This window comes from Bison bison, unplaced genomic scaffold, assembly GCF_000754665.1.
Source record: "Bison bison bison isolate TAMUID 2011002044 unplaced genomic scaffold, Bison_UMD1.0 scf7180017864304, whole genome shotgun sequence".
NCBI classification, from domain to species: Eukaryota; Metazoa; Chordata; class Mammalia; order Artiodactyla; family Bovidae; genus Bison; species Bison bison.
In genome coordinates, this window is record NW_011494876.1 from 2,394,869 (window position 1) to 2,411,919 (window position 17,051).

A 17,051-nucleotide genomic window follows, 5' to 3' on the forward strand; every position below is an offset into this window, starting at 1 on the left:
TATTCCAGGCCCTAACTTAGCCTCTGTCTGCGTCCAGGGAGAAGTTATTATTTAGGGTGAAGCTCAGTAGGGGAGAGGAGGAGCCAGAACTCAGACTGTTGGCTCCTAATCCCAGCTCTACCACCACTTAATAGCTGTGTGAAAATTATGAGTTCTACCCCTTCCAGGTTTAGGTTGCTTTATCTGAAAAGTGGGCATGATGACACCTACCTTACAGGACTTTTGTCGGTCAAATGAAATAGCACATGCCAAGTTCTTTGCATAATGCTTGGCATACAGTGAACTCACCTGCCATTATTGGTGTTATTTTTGTTGTTTTCTGCTCATTTTCAGAGGCAGTGGAGAATTCGGCTCTCTGGGTACATCTGAAATGTTCTCTGATATCTGGTCTAGTTGCATTTACTTGCCACACTGGCCTCTTTGTTTCTTGAAGACACCAGCTTTGATCCCACCTCAGAGCCTTTGTGCTTGCTGGTCCCCTGTCCAGCCTGCCCTTCTCCCAGCACTTGACGTGGTCACTCCTTGTTAACCTTCAGGTCTCTCTTTAATGTCTCCTCCCCCGCTTCCAATTCTCTGTTACTTCACTGTGTTTCCTTTTCTGTACTTGCCTCCCCCTGAAATTGTCTTCTTCATTTGTCTCCTTGTCTCTTGTCTATTACCCCGACTAGAAGGGGAGCTCCATAAAGGAAGGATCCTTATCTGCCTTCTCTGAGATCGTTGCCTGGTACACAGTAGGTACTCCTTAAATATCTGTGGAATTGCAGTGTACAACTTGGAGTTCAAATACAGGGTTTTTTTAAGTAGTGGGACATGAAGTTCTAGAATGAGCCTAATGCTAGAAAGGTTACTGTAAGATTTTAAAAATCTTGCATTCTGATTTTCGGTGTTACCTCTTCCCCAGCAGCCCCTGGATCCAATTTGTTGTCATCAGGAAGAAGGCAGAAAGAATGACAACTAATGTTGCTAGAAACTGAATTTGGTTTAAAGGCCATCAGAGGATTTAGTTTTCACAACAGGATATAAGAAACCATGTTTTTCCTTTGGCAGAATGCAGACAAATGGATGGACTGTGTTACCTCTTCTTGACCACTTAGTGGATGTGTCAAGGGAACGATTGGAAGGATTATAATGAAAAATTTTGTGTCTTGAATGCCACATTTAGGGAAAAAGAGCATCCTTCCAAGGACAGGCATCTCAGTGGATACATGCTGTTCTGTCTCTAGTTCCTTTGGGTAATTGGAGGCAGGAATAAAGAAGTAAACTCATATATACTTATTACTGAAGGCAGTAGCACCCCACTCCAGTACTCTTGCCTGGAAAATCCCATGGATGGAAGAGCCTGGTAGGCTGCAGTCCATGGGGTCGCACAGAGTCGGACACGACTGAGCGACTTCACTTTCACTTTTCACTTTCATGCATTGGAGAAGGAAATGGCAACCCACTCCAGTGTTCTTGCCTGGAGAATCCCAGGGACGGAGGAGCCTGTTGGGCTGCCATCTATGGGGTCGCGCAGAGTTGGACACGACTGAAGCGACTTAGCAGCAGTAGCAGCAGCTTATTACAATAAATACCATGAGGGAAAAATAAGGCAAAGATATGGTTTTGATAAGAGAAATAATCATTGCAGGCAACCTACTATAATTTGGATAATCAAAGTAAGTGAAGGAATACCTTAGAGAAGATGAATATAGTTTCATTATTTTGGCATGAAAAAAAAATAGACTCTGATAGCCCTTACACCAGATTCCTGGCCCCTCCACTGCTAGCATAGGACAGAGGACAGCACTGACTCTTGAAGGACCCAGTTGATTTATCTCTTTTTCAGACTCTCCTTGCTCCAGCATCCCTCCCTTTCCCTATCTCCATCCCCAGCCGGTAGGAATGAGCATCTTGTGGTACATAGCCTCACAGGGGCCTTGGACCTGCTGGACATCCTGCTTCTGGGGCACTTTAATGAAAAACAAAATCTCTTGCAGGGAAGGGGAGTAAGGACAATGATGGCTTCTGCGTAAATGTGCTTGTTGGACACCTGCAGTGCTCCAGAAACCTCCAGAACAGAACCTTAGTGCTATTTGGAATTGCACAGAAAAGTGGGTGTTTTGGCAACTGCCACCCATTCTCCCACCCATTCACCAACTCAGCAGGGCTGTCTATTTCTTTAAATCTACTTCTGTTTAGAAAGTGCAGATTTACTTGAGGGCTGACTGTGTGCCAGCGTCCAGAAGAAGCACCTCACAGAAATATCCAAGGTTTCTGCCACAGGGTGTGCCTCTATATGTGTTATTATTATTGACCACTTTTTCTATATCACATGATATGTACCTCTATATTAATTATGTTATATTTTGCCACTTTTTCAACAAACAGCAAAACTAACTTACTATATCAGTATGTATCCACAGTCATTTTAATAACAGCATACTTTTCTATGTATCATGTGTATCCTAATTTATTTCACCAAATCCCTGTAACTGGACACCTGCTGGCCTTCTCCCTCAGATGAAAGAATAAGGTTGCTGCAGTGCTTTCTTTCATGGTTCCAAAGTATAGGTCTGGATGTGTTTGTACACAGGTCTTTTTAAACTCATCTAGTTGTTTCTTTAGGATAATTCCTAGAATGGTATCTGCTCCTTACTAAAAAGGATATTTCAGGAAAATTCCATGGCTGCAGACATTCAGACCTGCAAAGAATATAGTTGCTGTGATTAAGCTTTTAGCCTGACTCTCTGTTTCCTGGATTAGTAACTGCTGGTTGGCTGGCTGACTGCCTGCAGCTTCCAAGGAGCAATGCAGTCGGGTAGAGAGAGATGGAAGCTTGGTGTTATATTATGACATGGTACATTTAATAAGAGAAACATGCTAAATATCTAGGACAGAGGGAAGCTGCAACTACCTAACCCCACCCAAGTGTCACATGCTTCTATAGCGTTAGCCATATGAAGAGCAGGGAGGGTGAGCAGTTTGGGCTTATAAAGTGAGATGTACCAGGCAGGACAGCCAGAGACAGAGCCAGAAAATTAGCCAACTGCCATAGCAGAGATAGCTGGATATGAATTATTGAGAATCTTAGGACCAACCTCTGGATTTGATACCAGATATGATGAGGCAAACCTTGGAAGGGCTCTTTTGTTGTTGCTGAGTCATGTCTGACCATTTGTGACGCCATGAGCTACAGCACACCAGGCTTCCCTGTCCTTCACTATCTCCTGGAGCTTGGGCTCTAAGGCTGGCTAATTTGCAGTTTAAACGTTTTCTTCTGGCTTAGGGATGGAGAATGGTTGCACAACAGACATGTTTAGGGCCAGAGAGATGTGTTGGAAGGAGGATGCAGTTTTAAAAGTAAGAAGCATCTATTTTTCCAGGTCATAGGTTTTTAGACACTGCATGGTCAAAGAATAGGAATGAGAGGAGCAGACTGGAGATTATTTACATGAGAGGCCTCCACCTAAAGCTAAGCTAACAGGGATATTTGACCCCTGGAATTCTACCCCAAAATGTGCATATATGCTGGTCGTTATTAAAAATATTTCCAGTGAGCGGTAAGTTCTTGGATGTTGGGCATAAACAACCTGTAGAACCTATTTGTTCTGGCTAGAATTAGCAGATTTTCAAAAGGACCCCCGTAGATGAGTGATCTTAATGGAATGATGACCATCTTCTAAAGCTGGATTATGGTAATAGTCACACGACTTGATAAACTTACTAAAAATCACTGATTTATATATTCTAAATGTATGAATTTTGAGATATACTCCAAACACTTAAAAAGTGGAAGGGTCCCCATAGTCCCAAAGTAAAGAGTGAAAAACCAATAAATTATACATGTTGAATTAAGATGTAAGGATTAACTTCCTTGTTTCAGTTCTGCTAGGTTATGGTGCCTAGTTGTTTAGTCAAAGACTAGTTAGTTTAGATGGTGCCCTGAAGATATTTTTTAGATGTGATTTAGGTTTACAATCACTGACTTTAAGTAAAGCAGATTACTCTGTATATTGTGTGTGTATGTGTGTGTTAGTCACTCAGTCATGTCCAACTCTGCAGCTCCATGGACTATAGCCTGTTTGGCTTATCTATCCAGGGTATTCTCCAGGCAATAATACTGGAGTGGGTTACCATCCCCTTCTCCAGGGCATCTTCCTGACGCAAGGATTGGACCTGGGTCTCCTGTATTGCAGGTGGATTCTTGACCATCTGAACCAGTGGCCTATATCGTGTGCCTGGGCCTTATCCAGTTATTTGAAGGCCTTAAGAGAAAGAATTGAGTTCTCATGAGAAAGAAAAATTTCTGCCTCCAGGGTGCCACATAGAAACCCCACCCAAGCACCCAGGCTGCTGGCTTGCCCTACAGATTTCAGACTCAAGACAGCAATGACTCTTACCCGAATTGTCAGCCTGCCCTAAGTATTTCAGACTTGCCAGCCCCCACAATTGTATGAGCCAATTCCTTAAAATACATCTCTCTCTATAGATAGATACAGACATGGAAGATGCTTTACTGATTCTGCTTCTCTGGAGACCCCTGAATGATGCATAAGGTAAATTGAAGTATTTCAGTTGCTTTCATTTTTTAAGTTGGTGTCACTATAGAAATCATATTCTGTCCTGTTATTCACAGTTGTGCTACTCTTATTTGTGTGTTGGGCTGCCCTGTTGGGTCTGGTTGGTATGGCATGTGTTATGGTGGAAGGGAATTAGGCAGAAACCCTGAGAGTTCTGGATCTGCTCCATGCACACTTAGGGTGTCAGCTCCAGGACACTATGGGTGGGTAGGTAGGCCGTGTAGTCTGGCCTTGGAGGGTGGTCTGAAAAAGGGAGGCAGGCCAGCCCACTGGCCACTTCTTGTGCAGTGAAGGACCCAACTGAAACATGGGGAATGACTGTCCCTGTTTGACTGAGGCTCTCTGAAACCCAGCCACACTTCCTTGGTCTTCAGTCTGAGTGTGTGTTTTGAAAGAAGACACACCAGTAGTGATGGTCAGCTGCAGCTCTGACTTTTATTAAGGGTTGGCAGGAATCCATATGGAAATGACAGCTGGTCCCCAGATGAGCTCTGGTTCTCTTCACATAGTGTCACAACTCAGTTTGTCATCTTGCATCTTTGCACTGAGGAAGCTAGTGGCTGTTTCTCCTATTTCACTTTTTGCCATGGCTTGTGGGAATTGGGAGAAAAGTCATCTAGGGAAACATTTCTGGGGAATGTTAGAAGAGTGGAGACTTCTTGCACAGAACACACTGGAACTTAAGTTCACATTGAAATGATCCAGTCTGTTGAACCCATGCTATGTGCCAGGAATTGTGCGAGGCTTTGGGACTACTATTAGTCGGAACACATAATGTTCTTGCAGTCTTGCTGCCTGAAGGAAGAAACAAAGAAAGAGAACCTACCCTAACTTGAAAATTGGTACAAAGTTCTATTCTGAAACAGAGAAAGAAAGAAAACAACTGTTGGCCATGTCCATGGTTAACCTGTGAAAGATTGCCCAAATGTGGTGCCTGAGAAAGTCTTGTCTGGAGACTCAGTCATGGTTCACGTGTTGGTATTTAGTTCTGCCTAGGTTCTAGAATATTTGTAGGAGATCACCATATGATTTAGTAGAAAGTTGATGTTGAACTGTAGGCATATTACCTGGTCCAAAGTCTTCCTGCATGCTGAACCACAGGCCAATAAATCGAGTTGTTGGGGGCAGGAGATAGTGACTTCATTAGAAAAGCTAGCAGACCAAGAAAATGGTGGACTGGTATCCCAAAACACCATCTTAACCAAGTTTGAATTCAGGTTTCTTTTATACAAAAAAGAGAAGGGGTACGGTTGGTTGTTATAAACTTCTTGGTGCCAAAATCCTTTGTTTCTTGCAGGTGTCCAAGTAGGTCTGGTCACCATATTCCTGTAAACCTCCAACAAGACAAATGTTATACTCTGTTCTGTAACTTTTAATCTCTATATAAATGGATGTGTTATATTTCAAAGATCAGAGCCTTAAGAACGGGCTACCCTGTGTATTTCAGGCTATAGACAACATTCTACAAAAGCATGACTAAATATTTGCAATGGAGCACAAAAGTTAAAGCGAAGAGAAAAGATTCAGTGCAGAATCACGTTTGTCCTTCCTTGTTAGTTTTCACTGTTTATTGGCTCTTTTTTGCAGGTCCTTATTCTCTTTAAGGGAACAGTCCTTGTTCCTTCATGCGTAAAATCCTTCCACTCAGAGTACTGTGGCAAGGGGCAAATGAAATACTACCATAAAAAGAGTGTGTATGGAGATGCTCTGTGCTGAGCACTAAGAGCTATGTTGTAACAGTCTAAGAAGTGCTCCCTGATTTTTGTGAAATTACAATATAAGGAGAGAAGTGGATCTGAAAGGGAGTGTGTACAATTGTCTGTGAATATGTATGTGTGAGGGTGTGTGTGTGAGCCTGCAAATGAGACCCATGTGTTTAGGAGAGGTATTGTCTCAAAGAAATACCTTTTGACAACTAAAGATAATTTCAAAAAACCATCCATTCTTTCCTTGCTTTTCTCAAACATCGTGGAAAGATACTTGAAAACAGTCTTTAAAAAAAAAACTATTTTCCCCACCCATCCACTTCCCTCATGCAGTTAGTTGCCCTTCATCTTTCTCTTCCAAACTTCCCTAGGAATTCCTTGGAAAACACTCTTCTCCCTGGCCCCCTCCTCCACACATCTCTTTGGTTTCTCCTTTCCTACCCGCCCTCACTTTCTCTCAGTTCAACTTCATAAAGGCTTAAATTAGTCTCCTGAATCAATAATGCAAACTGTCCCGTGTCTTCAAACCAGAGACCTCAGATGGGGAACAGGGAGGGTTTAAGGTAGACATGGGAAGTCAGGTTAACAAAGCCAAAACCTGCGTACATGGACGGAGAAAGGCTGAAAACATGTGCATCAATGGAAATCACATGGTCTCCTGTACCTACTGCTGCAACATGTCCCAACTGTGGGAATCCATGATTAGGGCCACAGATGCTGCCTGGGAAGGTCATGGGAAATCTCAAAGAGGGGGTCTCTGCCCTGGGTCTTAGAGTGTTACTGAACAGAAGTTCATGTGCTTGACACACAGTGAGGACAGTCAAACCAAAATGTCAGAGTTTGGAACAGAGAAAGGTTTATTGCAGGACCATGCAAGGAGACAGGTGACTGGTACCCCCCAAACCCTGAACCCCCTGAAGGGTTTCAGCAAAGCGTTTTTAAAGGCAAGGGTAGTTGCAGATTTCTTGGTGTAGCAATCCCTTGTTCCTGCAGCTATACAAGTAGGTATGGTCGCCATATTCCTGTAAACCTCCAATAAGACAAATGTTATTCTCAGTTCTGTCACTTTTTATTTCTACATGAATGGAGAAATGTTATACTCTTAACTTTAAAGTGAGAGCCTTGAGAATGGGCTACCCTGTATTTCAGGCTATTGGCAACGTTCTTAACTTGAAGCAAAAGCAATAATATACAAAGGTTAACATTCAAGAAACAGATGTAATATGGAGTCAGATTTGGTCTTCTCTGTTAGAAGAGGACAGGCCCAAGTGCGTTAGTGTGGCAGCCTGAAGCCATGTGCTGTGAACTAAGGAAGGGAAAGATGGTCTTTGTGCCTGAAATGTCAGAGACGGGGAAGCAGAAGGTAGAAAATGAGACTGAACTGGTTGTTTGGGGGCCGTGTGCTCGCTCTACACAGAAAATCTCCATTCCCTTGTTGCAGATGGCTCTTGACACCTGCAGGTTGATTTGTAAATGATCCCTCCCATGACTGCAAGGGAAGGTGGCTAAGATTGTTATGGCTGATCCTGGGCAACCATCCCTGTCCCCTGAAAAACTGTCGACCCATGCTGGCAGCATCTTAGTTCACAAAGGGAAGTGTTCAGTGTTTATTTAGCTGCTTTCTGGAAATCACATCACTCTGGGCTACAATGAACAGAAACCTAACTTAAAGTGAGAGATACAAAAAAGCCTTACATTTTGTTGTACACAGTACCCTGAGGGAAAGGGAGCTCTCTTTTTCTACTCCTTCCCACAAAAGTCGTGTGATTGTCTTTTCTTGCACTTAGGTGGGTGCATATGCCCATCTGTGAACTCTGGTCAAGATGATGGGCTATGCCGATTGGCCAGTCCTGGCTTCTTTGTAGTGGGATGGGAGCTGCCCAACCTATTCAAGCCTCATAAACTGAGAGTAGGGGAAGGAGGGGGTTTCCCAGAAGAAAATCTAGATGCTGATACCAGAAGGATCTGGAGGAGACTAAAACCCAAATGCCCACCACAAATAGCTTCCTGTCCATCTCATATTCTCACACTGATGAGCAATGAGAAAAATGACCTCCATCAGAGATGAGTATAGCAATTGTTAGGGCTTTTTATGGAGGAAGGAGTAGAGTGACTTCAGGGAATATATGTGCAGCAGGAAAAAAAAAAAAAGATTTGAAATGAAGCCCAGCATCTTATTGGTTTTTTAGTGTCTTGTTTGCTGAGGAGAATTAAGCAAGAAGAGAACTGATTGCATCTAATTGCCTGTAAAAAGTGTTCAAAAGACATTTTATCACACAATTTAGATGAGTAAACAGCTAGGAGGTGAATGCCACCCTCTGAAGTAATAAACAGAAGGGAAAAGTCTGTCTTCATATTGTATCTATTTGTGCTTTCACCAGTGCCGCCTGTGTTCATGGCTAAAACTGAGGAGGAGTTACATTAACTCAGGACAGATGGTGCTTAATACTGACCACACATGAAGACTGGTGGCCCCAGGCTCCAAGTTCAGGCAGAAGGCAAGACAGATTTACTTCCATATGGGATGAATACCATTAAATGCTAGGATGCTGTGGTTGTAGTTTGGGAGTGGAAATGGCAGAATTACCTTGGTTAGGTAGATACTGTTGTTACTCTTGGTCATTTACCATTTTATAACAGGGCTTTACTATTTACTGCATGCTTTCAGGCACACCTGTTCACTTTATCCTCCCCCAAATTTTGTGCAATTAAAAAGTGTGTCTCCATTTTACAGATCATTGATTCAAGATCATAAAGTTATACTGTATTGGGCTCAGTGCTTGGGCATTTGTGTCCATACCTTTGACTCAAAACCCAGGGATATTTTGACTACTCCATAATTACTTGCCCATAAGTCACTCTCAGTTGTTAAATGCTTACATTTCTCTTTTGGGGGTAGTGGAGGGAGTAGAAGGAAAGATAGCTTTATTGAGGAAGCTGCCAGTCCTGGGGAGAAGGTGGACTCATGCCCCAAAGAACCAACTCCTGCCTCCTCAGACTTTGCTCAGAGATAATATAGGGGAAAGAGGAAGGGGATACATTCTGGGCAGAGTGTAGTGTTCTGTTTTCAGAAATGGTTATCATGACCATTGGTGCCAAACTTCGATCATGTCTCTCTTGCAGTTGGAATATATCAGGCCATGTCTCTGGTTAGTTATTTCTGCTGATCTTGGAGGGTATTTCGGGGAGGCAGAAGGTAGCAGTGGCTCTCCCTGGAGTCACAAAAGCTGGTGGTAGAAACATCAAGGAGTGAGTTCCACCCACTGGAACTCCCACTGTAGGCAGACACCCTGCCTGTGTCCTTATATTTCTCTATATGCCCACCAGGGAGGGATTAAGAATTAAACTGCCTAGGTTCAAGGCTAAATTCACCTCCTCTACCCACAGGGTCTTAGTAATCTTCCTAAGTCTTCTTGACTCCATTCTTTAATTCCCAAAGTACACACATGACGGTTGAATGGGGGAGGGAAGAATATATCAACACTCATATTAATATTTATTTTTAAATAATTTAGCTTCACTAATACTTGAAAACTTTCTTTTGAAATTATCTAAAATTATAGAAAGTTACAGAATTAGTATGGAGAGTCCCCAGGTACCCTTCTGCCAGTTTTCCCTAAGGCTAATATCTTAAAAAAAAATTATTGTACGATCATCATAACCAGGAAATTAACATTGACACAATGTCATTAACTCAACCACATACCTTATTCATAATTCACCAGCTTTCCCATTAATGTCTTCGTTTCCTGCTCCTGGATCTTTTCCAGGATCTCACGTTGCATTGGTTTTCATGTCTTCTTGTCTATAACTCTAATCTGTGACAGTTCCTTTTTATTTCATGACTTTGACATAGTTGAACAGAACTGATCATTTATTTGAGTGTTCCTCAATTTGGATTTGTCTGATATTTTTGCATGATTTGATTGGGGTATGCTTTTTTTGACTGGAAGACCATTGAAGTCCTGCTGTTCTTTTCAGTACATCTTGTCAGGAAGTACGTGATATCAGCATGTCTTGGTATCAGTGATGCTAGTTTGGGGCACTTTTTTTAAGGTAGTGTCTGCCAGGTTTCTCTGCTGTAAAGTTACTATTTTTCCCTTTGTAAGTATTGCTTGTCTTGTGGGGAGACACTTTGATACAATGCATGTATTCGGTTTGTCATTGTACTTTTGCTTACCAGTTGTAGCTTCCGTTGATGATGTTTGCCTGCAACAGTTAATACCGAAGCATTTGCCTAATGCACTTGATTAAAATTTATTAAGTAAGTTCTCTTCAGTGCTCTTATTCAGATGTCATGTTTTATAGTGACATGCCATAGTAGTATTTATTTTCCCATTTTCTTCCTCTGTGTTTATTCACATGAGTATTTTTACCCTCTTAGAGTAATAGTTCATGGGAAATTTAATAAATATCTCATTTTATAACCATAACACCAGAAGAACTTTTTGGAAGCATTATCACTGACTTGTAGAATTGGCAGAAGGCTAGAGAATTTAGCTTGGAAGTCTGAGGTCATGCAGGACCCATGAAAAAGACAATATTCTACTTTTGATTGCCCACTGGAGGCAAAGTCAACCTGACCATTTCACCTGATGTTATATCACCAAGATTTCTATATGCTTCCAGTATTACCAGTTACCATTTTACATACCTGCATAATATTCCACAGAGAAGGCAATGGCACCCCACTCCAGTACTCTTGCCTGGAAAATCGCATGGACGGAGGAGCCTGGTAGGCTGCCGTCTATGGGGTCGCACAGAGTTGGACACGACTGAAGTGACTTAGCATAGCATAGCATAGCATAGCATAGCATAGCATAGCATAGCATAATATTCCACATATTGTGGGGGATATTGAATGTTTAGGTTGTTCCAAATTTAATACTGGTACATTAATAAATACCTTCATGCTCAAGTGTTTCTGAAACTTGGGTGCATGCTGGAATCAGCCAGGGAGTTGAAGAAATACTGATGTCTGGGTCCCACCTCCCTACAGAGTCTGATATAACAGATAAGGCTTTTTCTTGGACATGGGGATCTTTCAGAGATCTCCACAGATCCTAATGTGTAGCCGAGGTTGAGAACCACTGGTCTAGAAGCTTCTGTGGCTCACGTGACATACATTTTCTTGTACATAAAGAATCCATGCATTCACTACTTCTTGTTGACCACAAAAACTTGTTCTGTTTTCTCTCCATTTGACCTAAAGCACACAAATACTCACACTCAGATGCATTCACACACATAGGCAACCTAATACTGCTTTATAGTATTACTACTTCCTGCTTATATGAGCAAAGTAAGTTTTATGACTTCACTGTGCTTTTTTTTTTTTGTCTATAAAATGGTGATATATTAGTGTCTCTCTCCTTGCATCTTGCGGATGAGTCAAGAGTCAAAATTCATATTCCTTATGCAAAACTCTTGAGTGCAGGCATTTTAGAGCACAGTTTGGCGATATCTATTAGAATGTGTATCCCCTGCCCTCTGAAAAAAACTTTCAGGCTTATGAGTATCTTCACAATATTGGGTTGAGAAACCACCATGATATTGTTTGTCTAGGGCTGAGTATTAAAGTCATGGCACCATTGTGATGATGGCTGGATTTGATACAATGCATGGAGGGGTGTTAACCTCCTCTTCTCATTGGGACCTGGCCACTTTTACTGTTGCCATCTCAGCATATGGTAGGTTTCCATACCAGTTCTTTTGTTTGTTTTTCTTATTTCATTTAAAATGTGATTTTGACTTTTAACAACTGATACCATAGTTTTAAGTGACCTGTGTGACATCCTAAGCATTTGCTCACAAATGCCAGATTCTCAAATGAAAGTTGAAATAAAGTTAAGTAACAGAGTGGATGATAGTAAATTCAGGACTAGAATCAGCCTAAATATAATTCTTTTTAAATTCTGAAGCTTTTCATTAATTAAAAATAATAGCTACGGGTACTGAGCACTTACTCTTGACCAGGTATCATGATGAACGTTTTACAAGTTGTATTTGATCTTCACAATTGAACCTGCAAGGGATAGCTTGAGTTTGAATGTTTATTCCTTTATTGATATAAAGTTGATATGTAATATTGTGTTAGTTTCAGGTATACAGTAGAGTGATTTGGTCATTGCTTCTACATTGCTATATGTATACAAATATGTGTATATATATATATACATTCTTTATTTTCCAATTCTTATCCATTATAGATATTGAATATAGTTTCCTGTGCCATATAGTAAATCCTTGTTTAATTTACTTTATATGTAATATTGGGTAACAGTGTGTTTGTTTTCTATGTCTGTGGTTCTCTTTCTCTTTAGTAAATAATTTCATTTGTACTATTGTTTAGAGTCCATGTGTAAGTGATATTGTACAATATTTATCTTTCCCTGACTTACTTCACTTAGTATAATGATCTCTAGGTTTCTCTAGGCTGCTGCAAATGGTATTATTTCCTCCTCCTCATGGCTGAGTAGTATTCCATTGTGTATGTATACCACATCACCTTTATCCATCCATCTCCTGATGGGCAGTTAGTATTTATTTTAAAGTTGAGGAAATGTAATAATAATAATTTACTCAATCCTTTTCATATCCCAGATGCTATTCAAACAGTCTTGTTTGAATGCATTTGCTAATAACTTATTTGCTCCAGGAGAGGATAAGTAACTTGCTCATTGTCATACAACCCATCAGCACAGAGCTGAGAATTAAACCCCTTCCAGTCTGCCTGACTGCCAGTGGCGGTTAACTTGATTGCTAGATTTGATTGCTTTCCCTAAAGGCTGATGCTTGGTCAGCTCCCTAAGTATCCAGGTGCAGAGGATACAAGGGAGATTTTTTTGTTTGTTTCATTTCAGTCTCAGCCAAGCGTCTACCATACTGGCAGGTGACATCTAGGAACAGAGGGACTGTAGCAGCTTGGTGATTGCTGGCCCCTGATCCTGTGCTTGCCTGTCTTTTTATGATGCAGTGCCTGTAAGGTAGGGTATGCTTAGTCAGTGTTATGTGACATTAGGTTTATGAATTAAAAATATCAAATAGAATAAATAGGCTTTTGTTAATAATGTTCACACCAAAGGGAAGAAAAGTGCCTGTTGATTTTCATGCCAGACAAGAGTGGACCCTTCAAGGCAAATCAGCTTAGAATCAGTTGTCCTAAAGCTTGTGCAGTTCATCCCAGCCATGCAGGGAAAAACAGTTCCTTCTTGCTTATCATTCACAGTGAAGATGCTTACTTTGAGGGGTGCTGGTGTTGCTAGACAGATTTTGTAAATGTTAGCCCATTTATGCTAGCCTTAAATGCTAGTCTCTAATTGAATCTTGAATGTTGAGCTTCGGGTTCTTTATTCTGTTGGCTTGGAAACCCCCACATTTCTGTGACTTTTCAGAGTCCAAGTATTCATTCTGTGCCTTGCTAATTTCCCTGAAACAGAAATGTTTCCAAAGGATTAATGCCCAGCTCTGTCGCAAGGTGGTCCTTTCCTCCTCACGCCAGCAACCTCCTCCATGCCCAGTTGTCATGTTTCATGAGAAGCTTCGCGCTCAGTGGGCATTTCAGCATGTGTGTGCCAGCGTCTTGCAGCAGCATTTTCCATGCCTCCTGAGAAACAGATTAGGGGAAGTGATGGATGCTGAAATTGGTTTTGACAGATCTCTAATCTTCTTTCTAACTGAAAGCTGTTATTGGAGGGGGGTTCCTAGGGGTGCTTCTTGCACAAATTCCATTTCCATCCCTCTCGGAGCTCTTGTAGCTTCCTCATCCCACCAGCATCTGTGGACTCTGGGTGCTAAGGAGTGAGGGGAGGGACAGCAGAGGGCGAGTGGTCCAGCAGTAATTGTGTTCTCACTGTGGAGGAAGAGACCAGTCTTTCTTCTCTAGGTGGGAATGGATTCTTTGGCATTAATGTTCACTTACTAGTCTTAGGTCAGCAGTAAGAAGATAGGTAAAGTGGGGGAAAAGGATTAAAGGGTGGGGACAGACCTGTTCTCTTTTATACAGATGATGACTGTTTGCTTTCAAAGTGCCTTCCAGATGGGCCAAAGGATATGAACAGAAAGTGTAGAGAAGCTGAATGCATGTGGCAGATGGGGATGTTAGAAGTTCAGCTCAGCAGCAATAAGCAGTAGAAAGTAAAACAAAAATGAGACAGCATTTTACCTATTAAATAACAAAGCTCCATTTTTTTTTGAATTGTCAGTGATAATACTTAATGTTGAAGGATGCTGGGTGATAGGCATATACTGCTGTTGGGAATACACATTGGTTCAAAATCTCTGGCAAGATATTATAAGCCTGAAAAATATTCATGCACTGTAATTCAGTGATGAAATTTCCAGGAATTTTTACTAAGCAAATAATAATTTTTTTTAAAAGGAAGTGTATCACTTGGGTATTCATAAAAACGTTTTTTTTTTCGTAATTGCAAATTAGAAATAAATATCTAGCAGTAAGGTTATAGAACATTCTAGCAATAGCTGGAATATTATTGAATGTTATTGAATATTATGGAATGTGTTGAAACAGTATATCCATTAAAACTGTTAACTAAAGTTTTTATGATATGGAAAATGCATATGATATATTGATAAGTAAAAGTTGTCTAGTGGTTTTTTCTTTTTTTCAAATAATACGTACATGTAAGAAAAAAGACAAGGGATTTACATCAAAATGTTAATGATTATCATGTCTGGGTGGTATAATTTTCTTTACCTTATTTAAAAAAATTCTGTATATACTTCACTTATTTAATTCTGCTCTGTTCAGCATTCATTTAACCAGTGAATATTAAGTGCCAATTATATATCAGCACTGACTTTTTAAAGCAGTATTTGTCTTAGGAGCGTTTTTATTTTTACATGTGCATCAGTTGATGACAGTATTGAGAGCTGCTTTCTCAGGGCTGTCAGTGGAGTGTGAGTTTTTACAGATGAGGACTAATGAGCCCTCCTGTGCTTCCCACTGTATGAGCCTGCTGGTCAGGAGGAGAAACATGGAGAGGTCCTCCTCCTCCTTCTGTCCTTATTTCATGGTCTCATGAACACTGTGGATTCATGATACTTGGAAAAGGATAATAGGAAAGTGCTAGAGGTGCCATGAACTTACCAAGGGAAATCCACAAACAATGGATATTAAAACTGCAGGAGCTATAAAGAATGACTTTTCTATTTTGGGAACAGAATATTTATTTTTAAAATAAGGAAGAAAAGATGGGAAAGAGGAAGGGAGGGTGGAGGGAGAGATGGAAGGAGTTCCCCAAAATGCCATCACAATAAATAATAACATTTAAATATTTGTTTAAATGTTTGTAAAATGTTTTAATTTGTAAAACATTTGTTATATGTTTCTTCGGATATGCCAATGCTCTTTCATTGTATAAGTTAGGGCTTTCCTGTTTTAAAACAAAATTACTCCAAATGCATATGAATTATATTATCATTGATTTTGTTTATGAAATGATGGTACTCCAAGTCTTAACTGTTTGAGTCAAATATCTTCACCTCTAGCAAGGAGCCTGTCTCTCCAGCACAGTCCTCAGTGTTTGGTAGGCACAGCTTAGATAACCTTCATCATGATATCTGACATATTGGGGTCATGGTCCCATCATTTTGGTCAACTGAGTAGTTACCTATATGGATGAATAGCTTTTGGTAGTTGACTGTCCAGTTATTACATCTGTCTAGTGTTTGCAGAAACCAGGCACATCTCTAGAGATTTGAGTATAAATTCTGAAATTAGACCATTGGGGGCCACATGCCAGCTCTGTATATTTGCCACATGACCTCGGCAAGCTCAGCTCTCTGGATCTCAGTTTCTACATCAGTAATACGGGAAAAACAATTTCTGTCTTAAGGGATTGTTATAAAGATAGAATAAGTTTTTGTTGTGGACTTTATTATTTGCACAAGTATTGCCTCTCCTGGACCCCCAGAAGAATTTATCTGTTTGTTCTGTTGATTTCAAGCATGACCATGTAATATGTTTTGGCCAGTGAATTTTGAGTGGAAGGACACATGTTGCTTCCTGGCCTGGTTTGCCATGTTCTCCTTTCCCTCTCCCTTAAGACTGGCAGTGCTCTTGGTAGAAGCTGCTCTATCAGCCCCAATTCAGGAGTGGGAAACAATGGGGCAGAGCTACAGCCAATGACCATGCTGCATGAGGGGTACTCCCTGTGTGTGATCATAAGCATGGGGCTTCTCAGATCGCTCGCTACTGTGGCATGACTTCTCCTAACTTTACTAATATGTGAATTAACTTTTCAGCTCTCAAGTTGGTGCCTGTCACGTGTGTAATATTCAACCAGCATTAGTTTGTGTAGTTATGTGTCTCCACATTTCATATTTTTTCATTTGTTGGCCCCAATATTTGGCTACTTTTAAAAAATCTCTTCGATCTTTTGCTGTCCATTAAGACATGAAAATGTCACTGACTTTGGCCGGTTTGTTCCTATAGTTCAAGAGTAGAACAGCAAAGGGATTATGAGGGAAGTTGTATTTAGGAGAGAAGCCGATTTAACAGTATTTTTGATCAGGGGTCAAGACCAGTGACTTAAGGACCAAATCTGGTCCAGTGCCTAGTTTTGTAACAACTGTTAGCTAAGAATGGTTTTTATATTTGTTAATAGCTAGAGAAAACAAAAACAAAGAAAATGTTTTCTGACAGCTGAAAATTATGTGAAATTGAAATTTCAGTACCCATAAACTTGTTCTAACAGAGCCGCACCCTTTCATGTAAGTATTATCTGTGGCTGCTTGCCCAGGTTGCCTTAATAATTGGTCCCGG